Consider the following 23,365-nt stretch of genomic DNA (forward strand, 5'->3'; position numbering starts at 1 on the left):
GACCCCTAGTGAATCTTACGAACTTCTTACACAGTCCCATTAAAATCTTTACATCTCTCTTGGAACTCTGAAGGCCTTTTAAACATCCCTACTCATCCTCTGTGACACAGATATTTGAGTCCACTATGCAACTGGACCACCAGTATCCCATCCAGAAGAGAATTTCTTCACCTGATTTAATGGCTCAAGTCTTTAGTGCAGTGAATAAAGTTTTTACTTTCATCAAAATGAGAAAAACCCATGCAAATCATATTTGTGCAATCCAAGTTTGATGAAGGATTAACTGCCAACCAGTCCTTGAATTCTGTAGCTACTGATATAGAAGACATACATATTTTCACTGCACATTTGCCAAGAGATCAGTGCTAGTATCTGATGGTTTCATTCATAAATGGTGAAAATGTCATAAAATTTGTTAGACAGAATTCAAATGCTATTTATTTTACCTCTACTCATGCTGATATTGTACAAGAGCCATTTGTAACTTACTCTTTAATAACACATTTTTAATACAGCACCAATCAACAGACTTGAAATATGTATTTCATAGATTCATTCTGCATCATTTATATTATACATACCTCATGAAATCTCCCAGAAAAACTATAACCACATTTTAACATTGGACTGCAAATCTAGGGTACTGAGCTGGTTCAAAATCTAGATCAAATGTTTGTGTAATAAGCTGACGAGCTTATGAAAAAAAATTAACATTAATTCATTAAAAAGTCTGTGTGCTTGCCCTTACTTGCTGCCAAACTTTTCATGCTCCCTTTCCATGAAATCAAGTAATCACAGGACTTCCTCACTGGCAATTACAAATTTGAATGGCAAGCAGCAATATTTCAAATCTTCTTGTCATCCATACCTATTCCAAATGACATTCTATCTGCTACAGGTATTTCAGGGTAAAGGTGTTTAGAATTGGAGACAGACTTTAGCCTTATCAATAAGTAAGAGTTATTGAACTGATAACTTCATAGCCCTCCATAAAATCATATATGAGGTATTTGGGAAAGCTCTCCTTTCTCAACCTGTGGTACTATCCACTCAGAAAAGAAGTGATGCATAGAGTGCTTGTGATGTCATCTGCCATATGTATTTTGATATTTTACAACTACTTTTTTTTTTAAGAGACTTTGAAAAATAACCTGAGTTACTGGACAATTTTAATAACAAAAATTAAATAACATACTCATTTTCTTACACTGAAACAATGGATGTTATATTGCTGTCAATAAAAGTACACGCTGTGCACTGTATCTAAGTTATGTCAATTCCATGGAACGGATTATGTATTCAAACCACTGAGAAATCTGCACATCTCTCTGGAATGAAACAGAGTTAATCCTTTTACTGCCAAGGGAAAGCTTGCAAATGTATTAAAAAAAATCTTGCACAAATAGGGCACCTTTCCCAACTGAATTTCTATGAATTTGTGCATGCATTAGATATCTCATGTATCTCTTTAAGAAACTGTAAGAATTTACATGTTCTCTATCCCCTCCTAAAAGTAAAACAACTGGTATCAATTAAGGCTGTTGCCAGCTGTTCTGGAAAAATGTGCCAAAATTTATTCTTGCAAACTCCTGCCATGCCTCCTGTTCCATCTTGCTCTGCACATAAAAGCTTAGATAGGGATTTGGCAGAAATCTTTGCAGCATTAATTCATCCTGTTGAATCAAAAAAAAAAAAAAATTAAAAATGGCTGGACATCAAAGGCCAAAGGGAATCTGGATACTGAGAAAATGGCTGAATCATCAGCACCCAAATCTATCCCAGAACTTAAAAATAAAGCTTCATTTTTTCCTGCCAGATCTGTGAACACACGAAGTAGACAGCAACTTAACTATACAGGCATGTACAAGCTACAAACTTATATTAATAACTGAAAGCTGAACGCATTAAAAATTTACCCAAATGAAAGTTACCCCAATGAAAGTTTGGAGAAAGATGCTAATGTCACTGTTAATAGCACTGTTAATGGTAATGATAAGGTGTAATTCTTCTGACCTATCCAGCACTCTTAGGACAGAAGAGAACACAACCTGTTCTCCAGATCCCTTGACTTGTTGTCTCAAGGTTCTGAAATTCTTCTTGTTTGTCTGCAGCCTTCTCGTTGGGTCTTTGTTGGTAACCCTGTGGGAAACCAGCAGCTGATAATAATCAATGGGCCATACCAGGCTGGGAAGTTTCTTGCTGATGTCTCTTACCCGGGCCCCAGGGAGGCCACAAACTTCCCTATGGATTGGGCCTGGTCAATAACTTCTGCAATGAACAGGGACATCAACTAGATCAGGTGTCTCGGAACTCCATCCAGCCTGATCTGGAATGTTTTCTACCACATCTGCTGGAAACCTGTTCTAGTGTTTTACCACCTTCGTTGTAAAAAGACTTCTTTCTTCCTCTTGTCTAATCAAAATCTACCCTTGTCCTATTGCAACAGGCTCTGCTAAAAAGTTCTTCCCCATCTTTCATACAGGTCCCCTTAAAGTATTGAAAGGCTGCATCTTTGAATAAGAACAAGAAGTAGCACACACGTGAAGAAAAAGGACATTGGATTGCTCCAGTTTGGTTATGGTGAGACCAAATTAGAAGATTCTGCTGAGCAAAATACACAAAGCACACTGACAGTTTCTGCCACCTCAGACAGTAATTGCTCCCCTTGCCTATTCATTACAGGCAATGGGAGAAAAAGTTAATTCCCTTTAAAAATCCCAGTAAAAAAAAACAAACAAAAAAACCCCCAACTCTTTAGCAGAATTAAGATTTACCAATAAAATCATAAACTGCCTCATTTTTGTAGTCTCACTAGAATTATCTACACTTGTATTTTGATTGTGGACCTTCCTAGCATTTTCTACTACATCTCAGCCACTCATAACACCCAATCCCTGCAGTGCCAGCCACCCCAAACAAAAGTGTAACTACCCTTATAATTTTTTCATGAAGGGTCCAGCTTCTGGCTCTGGCTTTTATTTTTTTCTAACAGAGAAAGTTGCTCTCTGGCAACTATCTTTTGCTACAAGTTTTTCAGAGACCTTTTGATTGACTGACAAACCACAGAGCTTTCCACAGAAGGGAAGAAGCAGCAAAGCTAAAGGTGAGAGTGTTCTAAAGTTACCAGTGCCTCAGCAGATCCAAGGTTTCCCATGCATCTTCAAAGCACAGCCAGAGCCGTATTGCTAACCAGGGCTGATTGCTGACATCAATAGTTTCCAAAACTTCTGTGTTCTTTGAGGATAAACACAAGAAGAGCTCCATGCCAGAGATATGAGGATTTTCTAGAGCTGCTCTCCTTAGCAGGACTGGGGTGAAGGAAACTATAGATAATTTGAGAGCACTTTCAAAAGATACTACCTTTTTTTTTTCAGCCTACAGGTCTCTTTCATCACAGCAATGGGCTTTTATCTTGTTCTCCATCGTCTGACTTTGCAAAACCCTGGTACAATAAAAACAGCCTTCTGCAGGATACGAAGTGTTAGCTAGTCCTTGAACAAATGAAACAATTCCCTAAGAGTTCTATTTACATCTTTGTTCATGTAATGCTTTGTCAGTCTTCTTTTTCAACTTTGTTACCTCTTGTCATCTATGTAAAATCACTTAGTAGCATGAACCTTCTTTTTTGAACTTAGCCTCTTGGTTTATGTATTTGTCATCATCTTAAAGCCATAAACATTGTTTTCATTAGTAAATATGCAAGAGTGCTGAGAGTGCTGCTGTAATACAGCTTTGTTTTTTCTTTCCTTTTTGTGGAATATCATCTATAAATGTTAGTCAGTTTTTGCAGAAAGACTGTGTACATCTCTTCAGAGTAGTAAAAGTTCCAAAATGACCATGTTTTCTGTTTGTTTTACAGGCTTGTTTGGAAACTTATCAAGCAAGTGTTTTAATTATTTATAAAACAGCCTAGTAAGAAAATAAATTCTGTTTTACCAAATCTGTTAATGTTTATCAAATATTTTTATGTATGCATGTTGTCTTTTCCCTCAATAGCCAAAATTCTTTTTTAATTTTAAAACTTTAAGTATTGCTTCCTTCTAATTAAGGTCCAAAGGGAGAATCCCTTGCTTTTAATAGGTAATATTTCAATCTGAGATTAAAAAAAATATTCTTTTCTTTCACAGCTTCTTCTGTTCTCAATAAATAATACTTAATACCATTTATAGAGAGGTACTAATTTATCTGATGAATTTGAAAGTATGTGATATATAAGCAACGTATATACCTAAGCAATCTTAACTCTGTGTGAACAGAAGTACAGAATTTACTGATATTAGAAGACTCATAGCATGTGCAATGATGTTGGAAAAACCTCATGGTAACATTAGAAGTAGGAGGAGAGCAAAGGTTAAATTCTTAATAAAGAGAGGAATGCAGAGAATTGCAATATTAAGCTCCATAAAGTCTCTACTCTATTAAATAATTACAGTTTATTCTGTGTCCTGAGTTGGCATATCACTCATGCTGGGGCAACCAGGAGGGCTGAGGGAGAAAATAAAACAAAAATAATTCTAAAGTCCTCAATAGTTGTTCTGACAAATTTGGTCTGGAATCCAGCATTGAAAATAGCACAAAAGTCTTCTGTACTGAAAGAACCCAAATTCTTAAACCACAAAAGCTAATTTTTGCAAAGTAAAGCACATTTCATCTACTACTACCAGCAGAGGATACACTTAATCAAAAGAAGTGGTGAAGCTGGAAGTGACAACCAAAAAAAGCAAAGGCAAATGACAATTTTTCATAACTGAATGACCATCCATAACATGCTGAGTGTATAGGTGAGAGACATTTAACAATAAATTTAACATCCAGAGAGATATTGTCATAGTGTACCATGATATATTTAAAGGAATTGGAGAATCTGAGCATATTTGCATAGAAATAAATGTTGTATTATGTATATGTATTTGCAGTAAAATAAATTCTGCTGCAGTTGGAATACCTAAAATGCAGTTGCTAAGCTGCATGAGTAGTTTCACTATAATCAACAGAAAAGTTAGGGCAACAAGCTATGGATTAAAGTATGTTTGTAGTGTTTGAAAGTATCAAAATTTTGTCCTCAGCCAGTAAAAAAGAGGACAAGTTGATATCTCTAGGAATGCATCAGCACTTCAACTGGATCAGAAAAAAGCAAAGAAAAAAAGAAAGACCCAGTATGTTTAACACCAGAAGGTTAAATGGCACCATGGCTATTACCATGGCTCAGAACTGACACCAGAAGATTTGCAACGTCAATTAAAAATCAAGCAACTTGTTACAATTTCAGAGAAGAAACATGAGGTTCTTCTCTGAAATTAGCTAGGTACCTCTCTTTTTAGGTACATCTAAATCTCCAGGAGGACATTATCAGTTTTCTAGATTAACATTTGAGATTAAATGTGTCATGAAGTACTGTAGAAAGAGAGTTATGAGGCACATGGTGATATTTCCAGAGAAGATATAATTGCTGATTATATGATTATTGCTTCAACTGGTGGAGCATAGCATGATAGTACCCCAAGAGCAGCAATGCTGAAATCAAGAGAGGAAAATAATTAATATTACAGAGATACAGTAGAAAGAAATAGAGATAAAATACTTACTGGACCCTGTACTACTTCAAAATGACTAAAAACCCAAAAGCTATTATGATATACTGATGAATTCCAGTAAGAAAAATAAGAGGTCTTTACAGAGAAAGTATGTGTGATACATAATACACATCTTAATTATTTAGGAAATTATTTAGGAGTATATTTTTCAATCGTGCAGTTCAATTTTTTGCCACATTGAGGTCTCTTCCACAAGTCTTTGCAACAGAAAATACTATGTTCTTTTATGTGTTTATGTCATATTTTCCTTTTGAGTATTTTACAAATTTTAAGATATCTGGATACAGACAAGCACTAATTCTTTGTTCCAAAATCTAGAAAAGACCAATTCCTCATGGATTGCTCTTGTTCTTCTCCACTGCCTTATTTGACACTTTCTAATGTCTTGTATGAAAAAGAATAGAACCATCACTCATCCCACAGGCCCAGAAAAAATGTGATACTGAAGCAGATTATTCCAGAAAAATGCAAAAGGCACTTAATTCCCTCTTTAAATTTGAGTCTGAGTGAAAAACACCTTCAGGAAATGCCTATTTCTCTCTATAAGAAGAACCTAGGGTAATTACCTTAGATGACAGCTGGGTGTTTAGCAGAGATAAATCACACAGAAAAATGTGAAGATTTTCCTTTTCAGGATATACATACAAAGGGACAAAGCCAGTATTTTATGGGGTTCTCTTTCACTATAGAGAAATTCCAAGATGTCTCAACATTGTATTGCCATTCTTTTCCTGTGTAAACTCTTGCTTAATTCTGTTTTCCTTCTAGGCATGACTCTGATATTATATAAATTTCCTGCATTGTATTAATATGGTTTTTCTATTAATCTGTGACAAAGCATGAAATTTAATATTTTCCCCATGACAAACACATGAAAATTTATCAGCCTAGCCTGTGGTCTGTACAGTGAACTATTTATAAGCTATCACTTTTAAAAGCAAAGGAAGCTAAAATAAATTAATAAATATGCAGAACTTTTCTCCCTATGGTAGTTTTATTAATAATTTTTCTGGAATGTAAGTTTTACATTATTCACAAAACATTCTCAAGCTGAAACCACAGCCTTTTTCATGGTACTGAATGTTATTAGTATTCAGCTTGGTAGTAAGCAGGCAACTAATTCTGAATGAAAATTCAAGAATAAAAGGAAAATATCCTCTTTGATCATTTTAAGTAGCATATATTTAAGATGGGATTCTTTTGCAGCCTCCAGACAGTCCCCAGTTGTCACAGGAACTCATGACATTCCTTGTGACTACCAGTTCTTGCAGCACTTTTTCATACTGTTAGTATCTTCTGTTGCATAGGTCACTGCAAGTACTGAAAAAAGACAAAATTTCCCAAATTGCATGGTTGGCAACCAAGTATTTAAGGATCTGGGCTTTTTGAACAAGGACATCTCTTCAGAGGATTATTCAAGCACATTTTCCAGCTTTTTTTCCCCTTTTCTGGGGGATGGGTTTTTTGTTGTTGTTTCTTTCTTTGTGTTTTTTTTGCAGTCACCATCCACATGCTGATCATCTTAGATCTGGTTTTCAACATTTTCATCAACTTTTCTCTTTCACAGTTCTTTCAGCAGTCTTAGTCAACCTTGTTTTATCTTCTCACCTGAAGGAAGCAGGGAGATTGTAAAAAACATTATTTAGAAATTTGAGGGATGCAGGAAAACTAAGTGCATGTTTATACCTAGGATGTGGCTGTATTAAGCTCTCCACATTGTGATCATAAAAGTAATAGAGGGTAATTAATCTGGTATTGGACAGCTAAAATTAAGACATATCACTTGCAATTATGACTCTCACCTTTGTTGCCTATGTCACATTCAGTGTCTGTCCCCAAGGCTCTGCAGCAATGAGCACCAAAGTGCCTGTGTCTTCTAAAAACCCAGCTTTTTGTCTATATTCTTCATTGTATTCACAAGTTTTCAAAATCATGATATTTTGCATATATACATAGTTTGCATGTGTAACACTCAGTTGAGGCACGTGATTTGAAGTTCTTTAATCTAATTTTCTGGCTGGGTTGAGCTCAATTTCTAACTCAAGGCCCAAGATCATCCTAGCAGCTTAGGCAATGACTGAAAAAGAAACTTCACAGCATTTCTCATGTTTTCCTAGACTTCAGAATTTAATAGACAATAAAGACAGAATAGGAAACTCAGATTTCAAAGGAAAAATGTCTAGAATTTTAAACAGCTTTTAAACATTTCTACATTATTAATTTTTTTCCTTTCAGAAATAGGATTTTAAAAATGCCTTCTGAAATGCATTAGAACACTCCTCATTCATCCTGAATAATGCATATGTACATGCATAAATCAAATATACTTTTGATAAAGTGTCTAAAATTTATTGCAAACAAAAGCCAGATAGATAGATAGGTAGGTTGATAGATGGGTGCTGTTTTTAGGATAAAAAATAGCATAGCTTTTTATAAATATACCAAAATGCTATGCAATATACTCATCCAAGATTAAAAAATTACCATGATAGTTATTCTTTGGGGACTCTTATGATGACCTACACTAAGAAAAATGTGTAAAGTTATACTGAACCATATCATCAGCTAATATCACTCTTCACTCATCAGTGCTTCATATTTCAGAGGAGATTCTCTGAGTCTGTCCAGCAGGCAAATTTTCATTAAAAGGGGTTGTTCGATTGCAATGCTTCACTCCCTGTATTGCCCACTTTCTGTGAGACTTTGCCCTCACCATCTTCATATTTTGATGTATTCCTGTACTTTGTAAATTTTAAGGAAAAGAAAACAAACTGTGTTTCAAAGTTTTGAGTACAAAGGTCTTCAAGAATAAGTCCTGTTGCAAAGGACCATAATTAGGCAGTAGTGGGGTGTTACTTTTTTTCCTAGGCATAAACTTGCTGAGAAGGAAGAAGGAAATGTGGCAGCAAATTTAGTACTCATTGAGCTCTCATTCTTTGTACCTCTTGCATGTACACACACACACAGAGCTACTGCCCACTGCTAAATCTCTCTACCTAACAGAAACTGCAACACTGCTCAGCAACCAGGGTTATTTCATAATTCCTCTTCCCTTCTCTAGCAACGCTGCACAACAAGTCCATGCTAAAATTATGCAACCTCTGCTGGGAACACTTCCCTGGCTAAGGGGCAAACCTGATAAAATAATAAAGATTAATCTCCCTCCAATGATGATGACCTTGTATTCAACCCTAGGTTTTATTTTAAGAAAAGAAAATCTTTATGTATTGAGGTAATTCTGAGTAGTGTCTTATAATAAATTTCTTCCATTTTAAATCAAAGCTAGGGTCAATGTTATTTTGGTACACAGAGTCACTAACAACACTGAACTCATCAAATAACCAAATTATTTCATAGGAATTCAATATCCCCACAGCTTGCCAAATGCCTTTTTAGAAATGCTCAGACTCACAAACTAGAACTTAACAAATTCAGATAAGAAAGTAAAATCAATCACAAGAACCCACATTAAAGACATGGCCTGCAATTTATGGTGCTGAAGCCAAGAAAGTTACTGAAGAGTTGATGTTTCCAGACCTGCTAAATATTAAGTGGATTAAATTAATTTATAAATCCTGTGAAAGTATGAAAGATTTTGCACAAAGTACAGAAAAATTCAAAACTTGTGTTTCTAAAGAAGGAGAAAATTCTTGACATGAAATTTATCCCAAGAAGAAAAATGTAACTCTGCAATGTCATTCAAGATTCAATGTCAACATTCAAGATGCCTTCCACTCCTGCCTGAAAAGGGAGCAGCTTCCAGGGCATTTAAGGAGATCCCCAGTCCCCCTGGGGAAGGTGGAAATGAGATGCAGACAGACTACTCACAGCTGGGCATGTCAGGAGGTTGAGAGGCAATGACCAAAAATTCAAAAGGGAGATTCTGACATAAGGACAAAATTATGACCATGATTAAACACTAGAGCAAGTTTCCCAGATGGTTTTGCAGCCTCTGCTCTTGGAAATTTTCAATACCTGAACAATTTAGTCTCTATTATTTTTTGACCCTGCTGTGAGGAAAAGTTTGGATGAAAGACCTCATGAGGTATGTTCCAACATGAATTATTCTATAATATTATGATTTTGTTGAGGTCAAAATGTCATTATAGCAGAAAACTTTTCAAAATTCACTCATTTTTATGGACTCACTCCATCTAAAGTGGAGAAAAAAATATATACTACAGAAAAACTCAACCAAAGAAACAAACAAATAAACCCCCACAAAACTGTATTTTAAATACCACTCCAACATTGTACAAAAAAGAACACTCTGGCTGAACTGAGAAACGTGTTGGATAATTTGTATCCACACAACACAAATTATAATATATATTTATGTAGATCTCTGTATATATATACACACGTAAATCTTTTCTCATGCAATAAGATTGTTTTCCCTCTTTTCACTCATTTTCCCTATTCATTTCACATAGCCAAGATCTTGAATTGTATGTTCATTTCCAAAAATTATAATCACATGTAAGAATAAGAATTTATGGCAAGTCTTACTATACAAACCAAGTACTTTAATTCATTTGGGCTTTACTGCTAACTGCCTTTTTTTAAAATAAAATATGCACAGCGTATGTAATGATGCTTGGGCTGAAGGATGAAAAGGAATAAAATATGGCCATTATATTTGAAATAATTTTGATGTGTAAAGTGAAGAAAATATTATGAGTCAAGAGCTGCACAGGATTAGAGAGAGATTGCTTGGTAAAGAAAGATGCAAAGAGAGGCCAGTTAAACTAAGCAATATTTGCAGTTTGCCTCTAGCCTAAAATACGGATTAAACTAAAACTGCAAATTGAAAAGAAATATGGAACAAAGAGAAAGAAGGGAAACACTGATGATGTGAGTGATGTGAGCTGTTAAATGTTAAGAAGCAAGATAATAGTCATGCTAGGACTTGAATCTCCCAGCACAATGCTGCAGTCACCAGCATACTGTGATTTCATAAGAACAGACCAAAGCACATAAACTTTCAGCAGTGTTGAGGAGTCTGCCTGCATAATGAAGAGCCTAAGATCACATTCCATAATCTTTCTTAAGACACCCTGTTTACCCAAAGGCACATTTGGCCAAAACTAATTAGAGTACTCAATTTCCCTGGAAAGTAGGTGTCTATCACCAGCGTCCACAAATAATTGACAGTGAACTATCAAAGTGAATAGCTGGTAAATATCTCACCAGATGAAGTGTATTTGCATGCTAGTGGGCAGACTCCAGTAAAGAGTTGAAATAACAAGCCAATCTGCAGAAATCTATATAGACACATGAAAAATTTTAAGATCCAAATCCTTCATGATCAAACATATTATCCACTGAAAATATAGTCCTCATTCTAGCTATGATAATCTGCATCTTAGTGGAAAGCCTGGCTGTTCAAGGAACACAAATGATACCGTTGGTTGGACTTGTAGGAAACCTGCACCTACAGTTTTTATAACTGGGCCACTTACCATTCACTTTTACCTTATGAATACACACAGAAAGCAGTGGAAGCTCTAAGTACTGCATTTGAATTGCAACTATCTGAATGAATTTACAGCATATTTCAGAATTATTTTTGAAAATCCCTTAAAGGAATTAGGATATCAGAATAAAAATCATAGAAAGATTCAGTTTAGAAGGGGCCTTCAGGGACCGTCCAGTCCAACCCCTCTGCAATGGACAGGGACATCTTTTACTAAACCAGATTACTGTAAGCCCCATCCATCCTGGTGTTTTACACTTTAAGGGACGGGGCATCCACAGCTTCTCTGGGCAATATGTTCCTGTGCCTCACCACTCATTGTAAAAATGCCTTCCTCGTGTCCAATCTAATCTTACTCTCCTTCAGACAAAAACTGTTGGCCTTGTCCTGCCACTGCAGGCCTTGCTAAAAAGTCTCCATCTTTCTTCTGTACATAAGCCTTCTTTATGTACGGAAAGCCTGCAACAATGTCTCCCCAGCCTTCCCTTCTCTAGGCTGAACAACCCAAACTCTCAGCCTTTCATCCTGGAAGGGCAGTTCTGGCCCTTGTGGTCCATGTCTCCACCTGCTCTAACAGGTGTTTCTTGCATTGGTGGAGCTCAGAGGTGGATGCAATGCTCCAGCTGGGATCTCACAAGGCCAGAGCAGAGGGGCAGAATCCCCTCCCTCACCTTGCTGCCCACATTGCTTTGGTTCCAGCCCAGGATATGTTTGGCTTTCTGGGTTGCAAGTCAACATTTACATGTCATGTTCAGCCTCTCACCCACCAGCACCCCCAAGGGAAGGGCTGCTCTGGATCTGCTCATTCCCCAGCCTGGATTGATACCAGAAGCTGTCCTGAGCCAGGTGCACAACCCTGCATCTGCTCTCATTAAACCTCGTGAAACTGCCATGGGCCCAACCCTCAAACCTAACAGGGTCCCTCCAGATGGTGTCCTGTACCTCAAGCAAATCAAACACACAACTCAGCTAGGTATCATCTTTAAACTTGTTGAGAGCACATTCATTCCTCTGTCCTTGTCACTGATGAACTATATTAATACTATATTAAATATAATAGAGTATTGATATAAAAATTAATTAATATTAATTAATATTAATTAATATAATAATATTTTCATATATAAAAATAATTCTATATTAATATTAATTGTATTTATTATATAAAATAATATATATTTATATATATATAGTATATTAATATAATACTATATTAAATATTATTAGTCCCAGTACAGACCCTTGAGGGGCTCCACTAATTAATGTTTCCTTTTTGGACTTTGAGACATGGAATTTAGCCAGAGAAAACTAAACCTCAAATATATTTTAAATCCTACTTGATTTTCCCATTGGATTTTTAGTTAATCTATTTTACCGCTAGGGGATATTTACTAATCTGACATTTTCTTTATTTTAAAAATTCTGTTGAAACCTAAACTGTCATGTCTTGAAAAGCCTGCTTTACCTGTAAGCAAAATATATCAAAACTGTCACGTTCCACACTGTACAGTTTGATAATATATTCAATAATGAGATCAATCAGCTTGAAAAAAATCAAAAATATAAACAGGAAGGTATACTAGCTTTCATTTGAAAAAGAACTAAATCTGAGCATCTTTCAGACTCTTATGAATACAAGTCACTCATGGAAGAGCTCTCTGTGAGCAAGAAAAGGAGCATCATTAAGTAAAAAAAGAGGTAAGTGGATAAGATAGATAAATTGAGAATCAGAGATGGACAAAGATTTTGACAAAAGAACAGAGAGTGAGGAAACATTCACTGGAATAGACAACCTAAAATGGAAGAGAAAAAAAAGAGATGAACAGTCATGGCTCAGTTCATTCTTGATGCACTGGTGCTGTGCTGGAAAAATCATACTGGTGTCAGGGGTTATCAAACTGCAAAACAAAGTAACTCTGGACAAACCTCAGTTGGAAAAAAAAATAAAAAAAGAAAAAACAACAGAGTGAAAAGAACATAATACCAAAGGTGAAGCAGGTATAAGCACTGAAGGGAGGAGTAATGAATAGAAATCCCAACTTCTGTGCCCTCTGCCCAGCCAGCACTGCCCTGAGGCTGAAGTGCTGCAGTGAGGGCAGGAGGGTCCAGGGAAGAGGAAGACCAAATACTCTGTACTGGGAGAAATACTGAAGATTGAAAGTGCACTGAAGTATTCTCAAAAGCAGATAGTAAAAAAAGAACAATAGAAAGCTTTCATAAACAAATACTGCTGGCAGACAAACACACTCTCTGGGTTGCATATTTGTTTTTTAAGAATAAATGTAAAATATAATAGTTAATATGCTGTATTTTATTGACTTACTTAGTTGCTAAATAAACTGAATTGCATAAGCTTTCTTTTCCCAAACCAAGAGAGTGAAGTTTTCATAGTAACATCAAAACAGGAGAGCTCTTTATCTTCTACTTTGTGGACATCTATACCTTTGCTCACTAATTCAGGACACCTTTGAAGTCAATGAAAAAGCAATTGAATGAAAATCATCTTCCTTGTTTTAGAATTATGTATTATACATGGTGACGTGCTCTGGAAACAATATTTTACAAACTCTTTACCTTGTGTTTTTTCTCATTGATGTGGCATATTTATTGCACACAGAGTAAGTGCATTTTGTTGACACTTAAAGTAACTTTTACCAGTAGCCACTGTTTTGAACATGTAATGAGATATGTATATGGAACACTATCTCATTAAGGGAATTATGTGGAAAGAGATTAGAAGAGTGAAGAGTCAAGTAAAACATTGTGACTTACATAAAACCTAATTTTTCTTTAATAGGACGAGAAAACCCATACAGATTTAACATTAGTAGGACTGATATTATCCAAATTCCTTCATATTTGTTCCTATTTCATTCCATTTAAAGCACTAGGCCATCTACAAGATCTTAACTGTCTCAGTTTCTGGGGCTTATTTATCAGTTGAAAGATAGGAAATTCACATGATTTAATTACTTAACTGTAAAGAAGTAAGGTTCCAGGGCACCAAAGAGCAGTCATATGCTTAAACTTAAGCACCTGCTTAAATTGTCCCTCTATATGACAAGTCACCTAAAAGTGGTGATGCTATTTTGATACCTTGTAAGGACACTAAGGAAGACTTTGTTATATAAAATAACCTTGCAGAAAGTTATTTATATACAAGCTAATTTTATTCAAAGTACTTTGAAGGACAGACAAAAACTGCTGAATTACAAAACAGCAGACTTTTATCAACTATGAAAAAATGTAACAAGAGTTCAGGGACTTTGGTCATCCCCATAGAACTTCTTTGCAACTTTTCTAATTCCAGCATATTTTCTAAAAATGGTGGTCAGGTGTGTATTCTAACTGCAGATGATGCAAAAGAGTATTTCCTGGGATGTTTCTCTTTTCTTATTTTTAATTTTTTTTTTTTTTGGGGGGGGAGGTACAGGAACTTGGAATTGGGACATAGGTTCTGCTCAGAATATAGAAGGATTTTGATCTACTGAGAATGGCATGATTTAGATATCAATGCCCTGGCTAACCTAGGAACATTTTGTTTTCCTTATGCTCCATCTAGGTGGAGAAATGTCAAAGTTCTCCTTTTCTGTTCAAGAAGAGTAAGAATTTTTTAAACCTGAAGACTAATAAGCCCAACTATAAATGATGGCCACAAATTTTAAGGAAATGGGAATTTGCTCTATGATTTTAATTAAGATTCAATTATTATTGAAAATAAAATTCTGCAACAAGGTTTTTCAAGATGAACTTCTTTATTGGGAAAGTAATATTGCTTGCCTTCTTTCCCCATCAAGGAACAAGTTCAGCACTGCTAATAAACAGATCCTCTTCCTCATGATTTTTAGAGAGGCTACATGCATTAGAAGAATAACAGCTGCCCAACAGATGATTTGGTTCAAGATTCTATTTTCTATTAAATCTTGTGCATCATATTAAAAGTTTAAAATTTCTTCACATTTAAATGGTTTTTCATTATTTTAGTTAATCTGTGTTTTATATAAACTAGACTCAAACTCATGCTCCAAATGAGGGAGGAAAATATTCCCCATAAACTTTTAGCCTACAGACATATAATTATTTTTGTTTTTAAAGAAAAGAGTTCTTAGAAGTCTTTCTACATCCATCTTGTTAATCTCCTATTTTCTGTGCATGCAATGGCAGTCAATAGAATTCTATATGATATTTTCATTTGTGCCTGCTCTACTTTTTTCTGCAAATACAGGAATAGTAAAATGGAAGTAGTATAATGGCTTATTATCATGGCTGCTCTCAATCTTCCCTGAAAAACAGCTTTCCACACACTTTTTTATGTCATGAGAATCATTGAAGTAAGTCAACATTTCTATAATATATAACCAGTCAGAATAATAGTATACAATATACATAGAGCTAGAGGGAAGCATAGAGCCCATTTCAATCTCTGTTCTCAATGTCATATGCATTGTTCACTAATTAGAAGATGATTCACCTTAATAATATTTATATTTCACATTACTTGAGTGTTCAGTGTCTTGAAATGCAGAATCATCTTCTCTGAAGCACAGCCAAAAATGTAACTATAATTCCTCATTTATGTATTTGTCTTCAAATATCTATGCACTTTGATTATATGAATGCCAATTCAAGTGCCATTATCTGTTTAGTTATAGCAAGGACAGGAGAATATGAGCTCTTAAAATCACCATACAATCTGTTTATCCCATTCAATAAGATAAAATAAGAGAGAAGAGGTTATGCTTGAAATCTTAGCAAGGTGAAATAAATAACTGATTACCAAAGCATTATTTTACTTAGATATTGAATATATACACATCTGAAGTCTTTAATTGAAAAGAAACAGTTTTGGACAGTGCCTCACTGGTACTTTTCAGACAACAACTGAAATTGGCCTTGAAACACAGTTTTAAAAAAGCGTTGAGCATATTTTTTAGCATGTGAACATCCACAGCAAAGTGCCACCTTCACAATGTAAAAAAGAAACCTAGGGCCACTGCCTTTAAATTGAAGGCCACTAGCTAATCAACCCACATTCACACATTGTGTAATTGAGTTTCCAACATTCAGACACAGGTCCTTACAGAAATGCTTTATTTACAGAGGTGTCATCAATAAGGAAATCTAGACACAGGATTAAAGCCTCCAAATTAGCAGTGTCACTTAGGACTTTTAGCCTACTATTTTTACAGCCTCTGTCCACAAGCTCTCCTTGTCTCCTTCTGTAATCAGCACCAGAACTATTCACTTGCTGCCTGCTAAGCTTTTATCTCCATGAAGTGAAGGTGACAATCTCTCCTGCAAGGTCCTCCTGGCAGCGCTCCCACGATGCTTGCTGCACTGTTTTGATCCCATTCCATATGTCCACAATTTAAGCAGCACTACAGCTGCCTGTCTCTGAATTGTGTCACATCCCACTGCCAGTCACAATCCTGTGGTACCTGAGCTCCAAAGTAATCTTCTATTTCAATTTTCACATTAAAGAGCATGCTGCCTGGAACTTGATGATTACAGGTTTTTGAGGACAGGATCAAACAGAGGAAGATGCTAGCAGGGAGTCAAGAGTAATAACATTATTCTGCAGACATAGCCAGTTTTTTCTTCTGCTTTGAATGAATTCAGTCACCTACAGCAGCACGGATGTAAATACAGCCTTGAAGTTCCATATTGCTGCAGATATATTTGAATAAATTTCTTATGTGTCATTGCACCCTGGAAAGCAATTTATGAGAGAGCTGGTTTCATCATTAGCTAATTGTGGCTCTGGATTATTAAGTGCAGGGACTGAAAAGTTTGGAATATCTTGGTGATATATGGATAGGTACATATATGATAATTGGCTCGAGCAATAAAGCTATCGGTTTTTCTGCCAGCTGATTAACAACTATGAACACTGAAGAATCAATTTATTTTTAAGGACAATTCAATTTCATAAACAGATACTAACTCCTCTTTTCTCCTCTGAAATCTGTCAGATGCTCTTAGCTCACATTACATCACCATTTTAGCAAAATTACTGATGTTTAATACCATAAATGATAGTTCTTTGACAGTGAAATGATCTGTCATGTCATAATCCTAGCAAGTGAAGTTCCATATTCATTTACAAGTCTATTTCCTATTCAGAGAGAAAAATGCTACTTAGAAGAATCACAGCTGCCCCTCAAAAATTTTAATAGAAAGATATTTGATAAATAAATACAGTATACATTAAAATGTTATATTTCTTCTGGCAACAACTGACATGTATATCTATCAATGTTTTTAAAATCTAACATAGTAAAGATTCTCCACTGCCTGCTCTGGTATGGGCTGAAATATTTTCCATCCCCTTCCTTTTCAGTCAAAGAAGGAGAAAAACACAGGAAGAATCATAAATTACTGGGGCAAATTATTGTATCACAATTAAGGACCTGATTCTGGCATTCTTCCTAATATATTCTCTTCTTCTTTACTTCATCCATTGCTAGTACCACCACAATGGTACTCTGGTGGACTAAGAATATGATTACCAATTATTTTCAAGAACATTGAATGGTGGGAGACTGGTGTATTTCATTTGGGAATCTTTTGCATTACATGTATCTATATCAATCAATGTATCTACACAGAGCTAGAACATGTATGGTGTAACTATGGAAAGTAACCAACGTGTCAAAAGTGTCTTAAAGACTGGGGAGAAATATCTGAAGAATAGTAGGAGAAAGGTGTCTAGGTCTGAGATATGTAATGTCTAGGTCTGAGAGCTGTAATGTGACTCTGTTGAGATCCAGATACTGTAACTACATGAATTAATACCTCAGTGTTACGGCTGTCATCCAAAACTAGATGGAATTCTGTTACTGGTGGGTTTTGATGTAAAGTATCATTTTAGCCATAAGATACAAGAGATTAAAAAGTCAAAATCACAGAAGAGAAAAAGACTTGACAATTTTTTTCAGCATCATTGATTACTGTAGCTTTGCCATGTACCCTACATTCAAATAAATCTTCTTTAAGTTATTTAACACAGTTACAAATCCATGAAACTTGAAAGCTTATTTGGCCAAATACTTCATCCCTTCCATTTTAACAGCATCTATACATTCTGGCTAACTATGTTTGTACACAGTGTTATAGAAGTGCTGTTTATAGAGATTATTTCAAAACTAATTCTAAAAAAAAAATCCAAATTAGATATTGATAAATTGAATTTAAGGAAAAAGGAGAAGATGTGAGTTTCTGAGAGCTGAGGCTTTGAAATACTCAGTATCAGTAAGGTCAAAATATTCAAAAAAGAGGATGCTAGAAACACAGAGCAAGCAAATAATGGTAAATAATATTTTATGAATGAACCCACCACAATATGAAAATTTATATATTACAGTTAAATTCCCTGACTATCCATGCATCTATTCATCTACATTCATGGTGAATTAAATATACTAAAATGTGTCAAGAAATTTGATTATTCTACTTCTAATATTTCACTTTCTTTATGCAATCTTGTTTGCTTTTCTAATTTAACTTAAGCCATTCTGTGTGTCCAGTTTTTAGGTAAAAGGAGTTTGTACTTTTCCTAAAGATATGAAGATTTTTTTCTTAGAGAACAAATTATGGGAAGAAAGAAGATATCAAGAAGGTTCAGTGACTCTTCAGTTTTCTAATATTGTAGACCAGCTATATCTAAGTGTCTTAAAAATCTGTTCACAATGGCTTTGCAGACACCTGATTAAATGGAAGGTATGAGTCCTATTTTAATTTGACTGGCAAACTAACTCAAAGAAGTTGCAAGTTTTTTTTGGTCAGACAAACTACTATTTTTCAAACTTTTAAACTTGCTGCTTACAAGAGACATTAATGTCTTTTTTTCAATGGCAAAGACATGTAATCTTATTTGTCAGAATGTTGCTGCCTGTCTTCTCAGTGAGAAGGTAGACTGGATGGACGTCATCTCTCCTGCAAGTTGACAGCCACTGTCATGTGGAACACTTGCAATTTATGGAGCACTTCTGCCTTGAAAGCACTGCTGAAAGCCTCAAAGCAAATGCCCTACCTAAGCAATATAAATGGGTGTATATAAATAAAACTTTAGGCAAAAACTCCTATGCAGTTTGCATTGGAACAAAGCTGCACATTGCCTATTTTTGTTACTTGCTCCTTTGGTTCCTTCAGGGAATTTTCTTGCCATTTGTTGTCATGGAAATGGCAAACGGGCCTCTATTAGAGACAAAAGTTGCAGCAATGCCTTGGCATAACACTGGAATGATTCTAGGGGAAGGGGTGGTGGGGGAGCAGTGTGGCTTTTGGCAGTTTCTTACCTGAGGGTGGCTCAGTCTTTGCCTGGCTTGGAGGGTGGACAGATGTAATATTTTGTGCTGGACTTCTCATACCCAGGGAGTTTGGTACTGCTGTACAGTTTAAGAACTGTTGAATGTCACATTTAGAATTTAAAGAGTAATTTATGGAATTTTGCAAATCCGTCTCACAAATTTCTGAAACGATGAAATCCATTTGCTAAAATTATTTCAGACAGAAAAAGCCTCCTGTACGACAAAACTACTGACAGGGACCTAAAGTATTTTCTTGAACATCCTCCTTTAAAAATGCTAAAAGATCATCCTTCCTATTATCATTTTGGTATCCAACCCTTCCAACTTTGGATTTGCAAGACATTAAAAGCTTTGTCCTATACAGAACGAAGATATTTTTCCAAGAATGCAAGCTGTAGGAATGCTCAGCCTCTTCTACAGCTTGCCCTTTCACTGCAAGAAAAGTGCCATTTTTTTTTCTCATAGAAACTGACTTTTTTCTATCTCTACAAGAGAATATGTATAGAACTTGGGTGTGAAGCTAGAGGCATCATGATGTAGTTCAGGTTATGGAGCAGTGGTTCTCACCTTTCACGGAAACCCAGCAAAGAATTTCAAGGCTCCATGGTAAATTTAGAAGACTAAAGCCAATGAATATTAAAGAAATTTAAGCTCTTGGGAACACATGTATATGTATTTTATACAGAAAAATATGAAGTTTTAGATACAAATATACCAGATAAACTTTCAGGGTCCCTTCCAATGTGGGTGTTCTACATATGCATGCACAGACAGACATACACTTATATGTATACATAGAAGTCAGCTAATATACAATTAATATTTAACACAATATATGAAAGCACATAATAAGTATTCTATTGTTACTATGTTTTGATTATGTGATTAGACAATAATAATAATATTTGCCTTTTATAATTCCTAATAGAAGAGCTGGTAGATAATCCTGCCTCATTCATGTTGCAAAAACTTTGTGAAATTGGTTTTCAATGCATTTTAAAAATGTTATTTGCTTCCTAAATTACTAGGAAGTTTGTGATTTTTTTTAAGCAAAGACAGAAATAAAATATAAATGACTAAATATGACCTGAGAACTGGGATCACTGTATTCTCTTCGTTTCCCATTAGCCCTTCAACACAGAGCTTGTATCAAAACTATTTCTAATGTTGTCATGTTCCCCCCATGCTGGTGAAGCTATAAAAAGAATATCTACAGCATGGTTCCTGCAATGCATTTTTACTCAGAAATTAGTGAGGCTGCTGAAGAGAAGCTTCTCATATGCAGGGCAGGAAGCAATGGAGGGAAGATATTACTTAAGACTGAAAATCCCCAAAACTCTGGTTTGTTACTTCAGCCTCATCCTTTCAGTAGAAACCTTTCTTGTCTGTTCAATCCTTTCCTCTTTTCCTCCACAGAGAGGAGAAGATGGGCAGAAAGGCATAAAGATTCTTAAAATAATTTTGTAGACAGTAGTTAGAAGGATATAAAAGGAGCCTTTTTCCTCTTTTTATTGTTCTCCTTGTTCACTGATCAAATACTAATGAAATACTCATAGTTTAATGCCAAAATTGCATGAGTAATAGACAGTATAGATTGTACTGTAGGATGGCTCTTCCAGTCATAGGAATTTCATGCCTGTCAGCCCTCAGAATAGTTGCTGTTCATTGTACTTCTGTGAAATTTTAGGAGGTGGTAGCCATCATGACAAGAGGAAATCTGGCAGAGACGTTCTTCCACAAGATTTTCTGACTTGCTTTGATGTGGCCTTAATAATGTTAATGAGACTTACATCAGTCAAAGTGGCAATACTCTGAAAGTATTGCGGAACTTTTGGAATCTGTTTTTCCCTCACAAATGTTTCAAATGGAACCAAATTGTGTCATGATCTCCAGAACATCACAAGTGTAAGATCAGAAAGGGCAACCCTGGACTTCTGGAAATGTATTTCTTTTGTCACAATTAATCTGTGAATATCACAAGGTACTTGTGTTATTTTTCTAAAGCCTCATCTGCAGCAATCCGCAGCAATCAGTTTTGAGTGAGGCCAATGCAGTTGCCCAATGTCCGCTTCCAGAACATTCAAAATGAAAATAACAACACTGTGCCTGGCTGCTGGGGGTTGTGGAGAGACCCCAGGCACAATGAGACTGAGGCAGGCCGACTGAGGCATTGAGAAGAACATGGACTTTGGCTGATGTTACTGCAGGATACTTCAGAGTTTATACGAGACCAAGATAAAAGGTGTTTATGTTGTATGTGCAAAGGCACAAGCTCAGGAAGGGTCTTACCCTTGTCCTTCAGTTTCCTCTATGCTTCAGGTTCTCCTCTCCACAGCTCTGCCAAAAGGATCCTCATCAGTGAGTGCTGAACTAAGTGCATCTTCAGCCTGCAGAGAACAGCTTTCACTGGGAACAGTGTGGGAGAAAAAGGTGGGAAGTGCAGAATTCCCTCAGAACACCAGGTCTCTGTGGAAATCCCAGCAGCCTCTTCCCAGGATTTCCTTAGCTGCTGAAGAACTGCCATCAAATCTTCCCATTATTTGGACTCCATTCATGTTAAGATGAAACTAAGCCCCAGAGGTGCCTATTTCTGTCCTTCATTGGGAAACTAAAGTAAATATGGTGTGGCTATCAGATGTGTAATGTCAGGTGAGATGAACACCATCATTAACAATACTGAGAGACTGAAGATAACAAATTGTGGAGAGAGGATGGCTCTTGCTGTAAACACAAGCAGTGTCAGAAGCATTTTATTTTGTAAACACTGAGGGCTAATGAAAAACTTGAGTCATTTATGTTTGGCAGCCTGTTCGTTTCTTCAGGTCTTCATAGATCCCTTCCTGTGATGTCAGGGAAGCTTTTAATTGTATCCAGTGTGATTAAAAGTCTTCCTGTGAATGTTGGTGTTCTCTAACATCTGTTTTTAACTGTTATTTCTACTACATAAATTAATTTTTGTAGAGCCGTGGAACTCTGCAACTCCCTATTCTGAAACTGATCAAACATGGGAAACTTCCCTAAAGTTATTAGAACAGTGCTCTATGTTTTGCAGAATTCCTTTATAATTAGTGTATCCAAGGTCTGTACCACAGTAGCCACAGAATTTTTTTCATCTTTTTTCACCTTTCTTGTATCAAAAAACCCATCTAGAAAAATGTCATAATACAGTTTCACTTTAACGTCCTATTTAAATAATTTTAACTTTTAGAATTATAGTTCTATAACCTCCCTTCCACTAAAAATGATTTATGAAGTCCAGGTATTCTATTTGGAAAATATCAGTATGTTACTTAATTTTCCTACATATTTACTGGGATTCTTCAGTCTTATTATTTAATATGGAGGAAAATCTTAGAGTCAAAAAAGAAGAGAGGAAAAGACCAACATTATCTCAGTTTAACTGATATGTAAATTAACAAAAAAGAGTAGATGTTGTTGTGGCAATCTTTTAAATTTGAGTTATGTTTCATATGTATATGTGTGTATTTATCTTTATATATGTATTTATATGTGTTTATATGTTTTAAAAGCACTATTTCTCCACAAGTCTCTCTTGTGCACTATATGTGCACACAGTATCCGAGCTAGACAATATTGATGCTCTGAGGGGTACATCTTGCATGCAGTAAGAAAACACCAAATTCAGAAACAAAAATATTGCTATGTTTTCCAACTGCCTGTGCTTCACTGTTTGCTGTCTTTTATGATTTGTATATCTCCTAAAAATCTGCAGAAAACCCTGATCCTCTCACAGATCCAGAAAATCATCTTGAAAATTATTGATTTAAATTGGTCAATTTGTTTTCTGAAAGCCCAAGACAAGGAAAACTATTGTTGGAAAAGTGTATGCATGACCTGCACAATTCACTGATTTTAGCATCAAGATTCACTCCTGATCCTGAAAGTCAGAAATCAGAGATCAGAAATCAAACACTGATGGGGGGGACAGCAAACTTGCAGCTATACTACTGGTGTGGTGGGAAAGG

The sequence above is a fragment of the Agelaius tricolor genome, unplaced genomic scaffold (genome assembly GCF_023055355.1).
Source record: "Agelaius tricolor isolate 1412-34295 unplaced genomic scaffold, bAgeTri1.0.p SCAF_1, whole genome shotgun sequence".
Lineage (NCBI taxonomy): Eukaryota > Metazoa > Chordata > Aves > Passeriformes > Icteridae > Agelaius > Agelaius tricolor.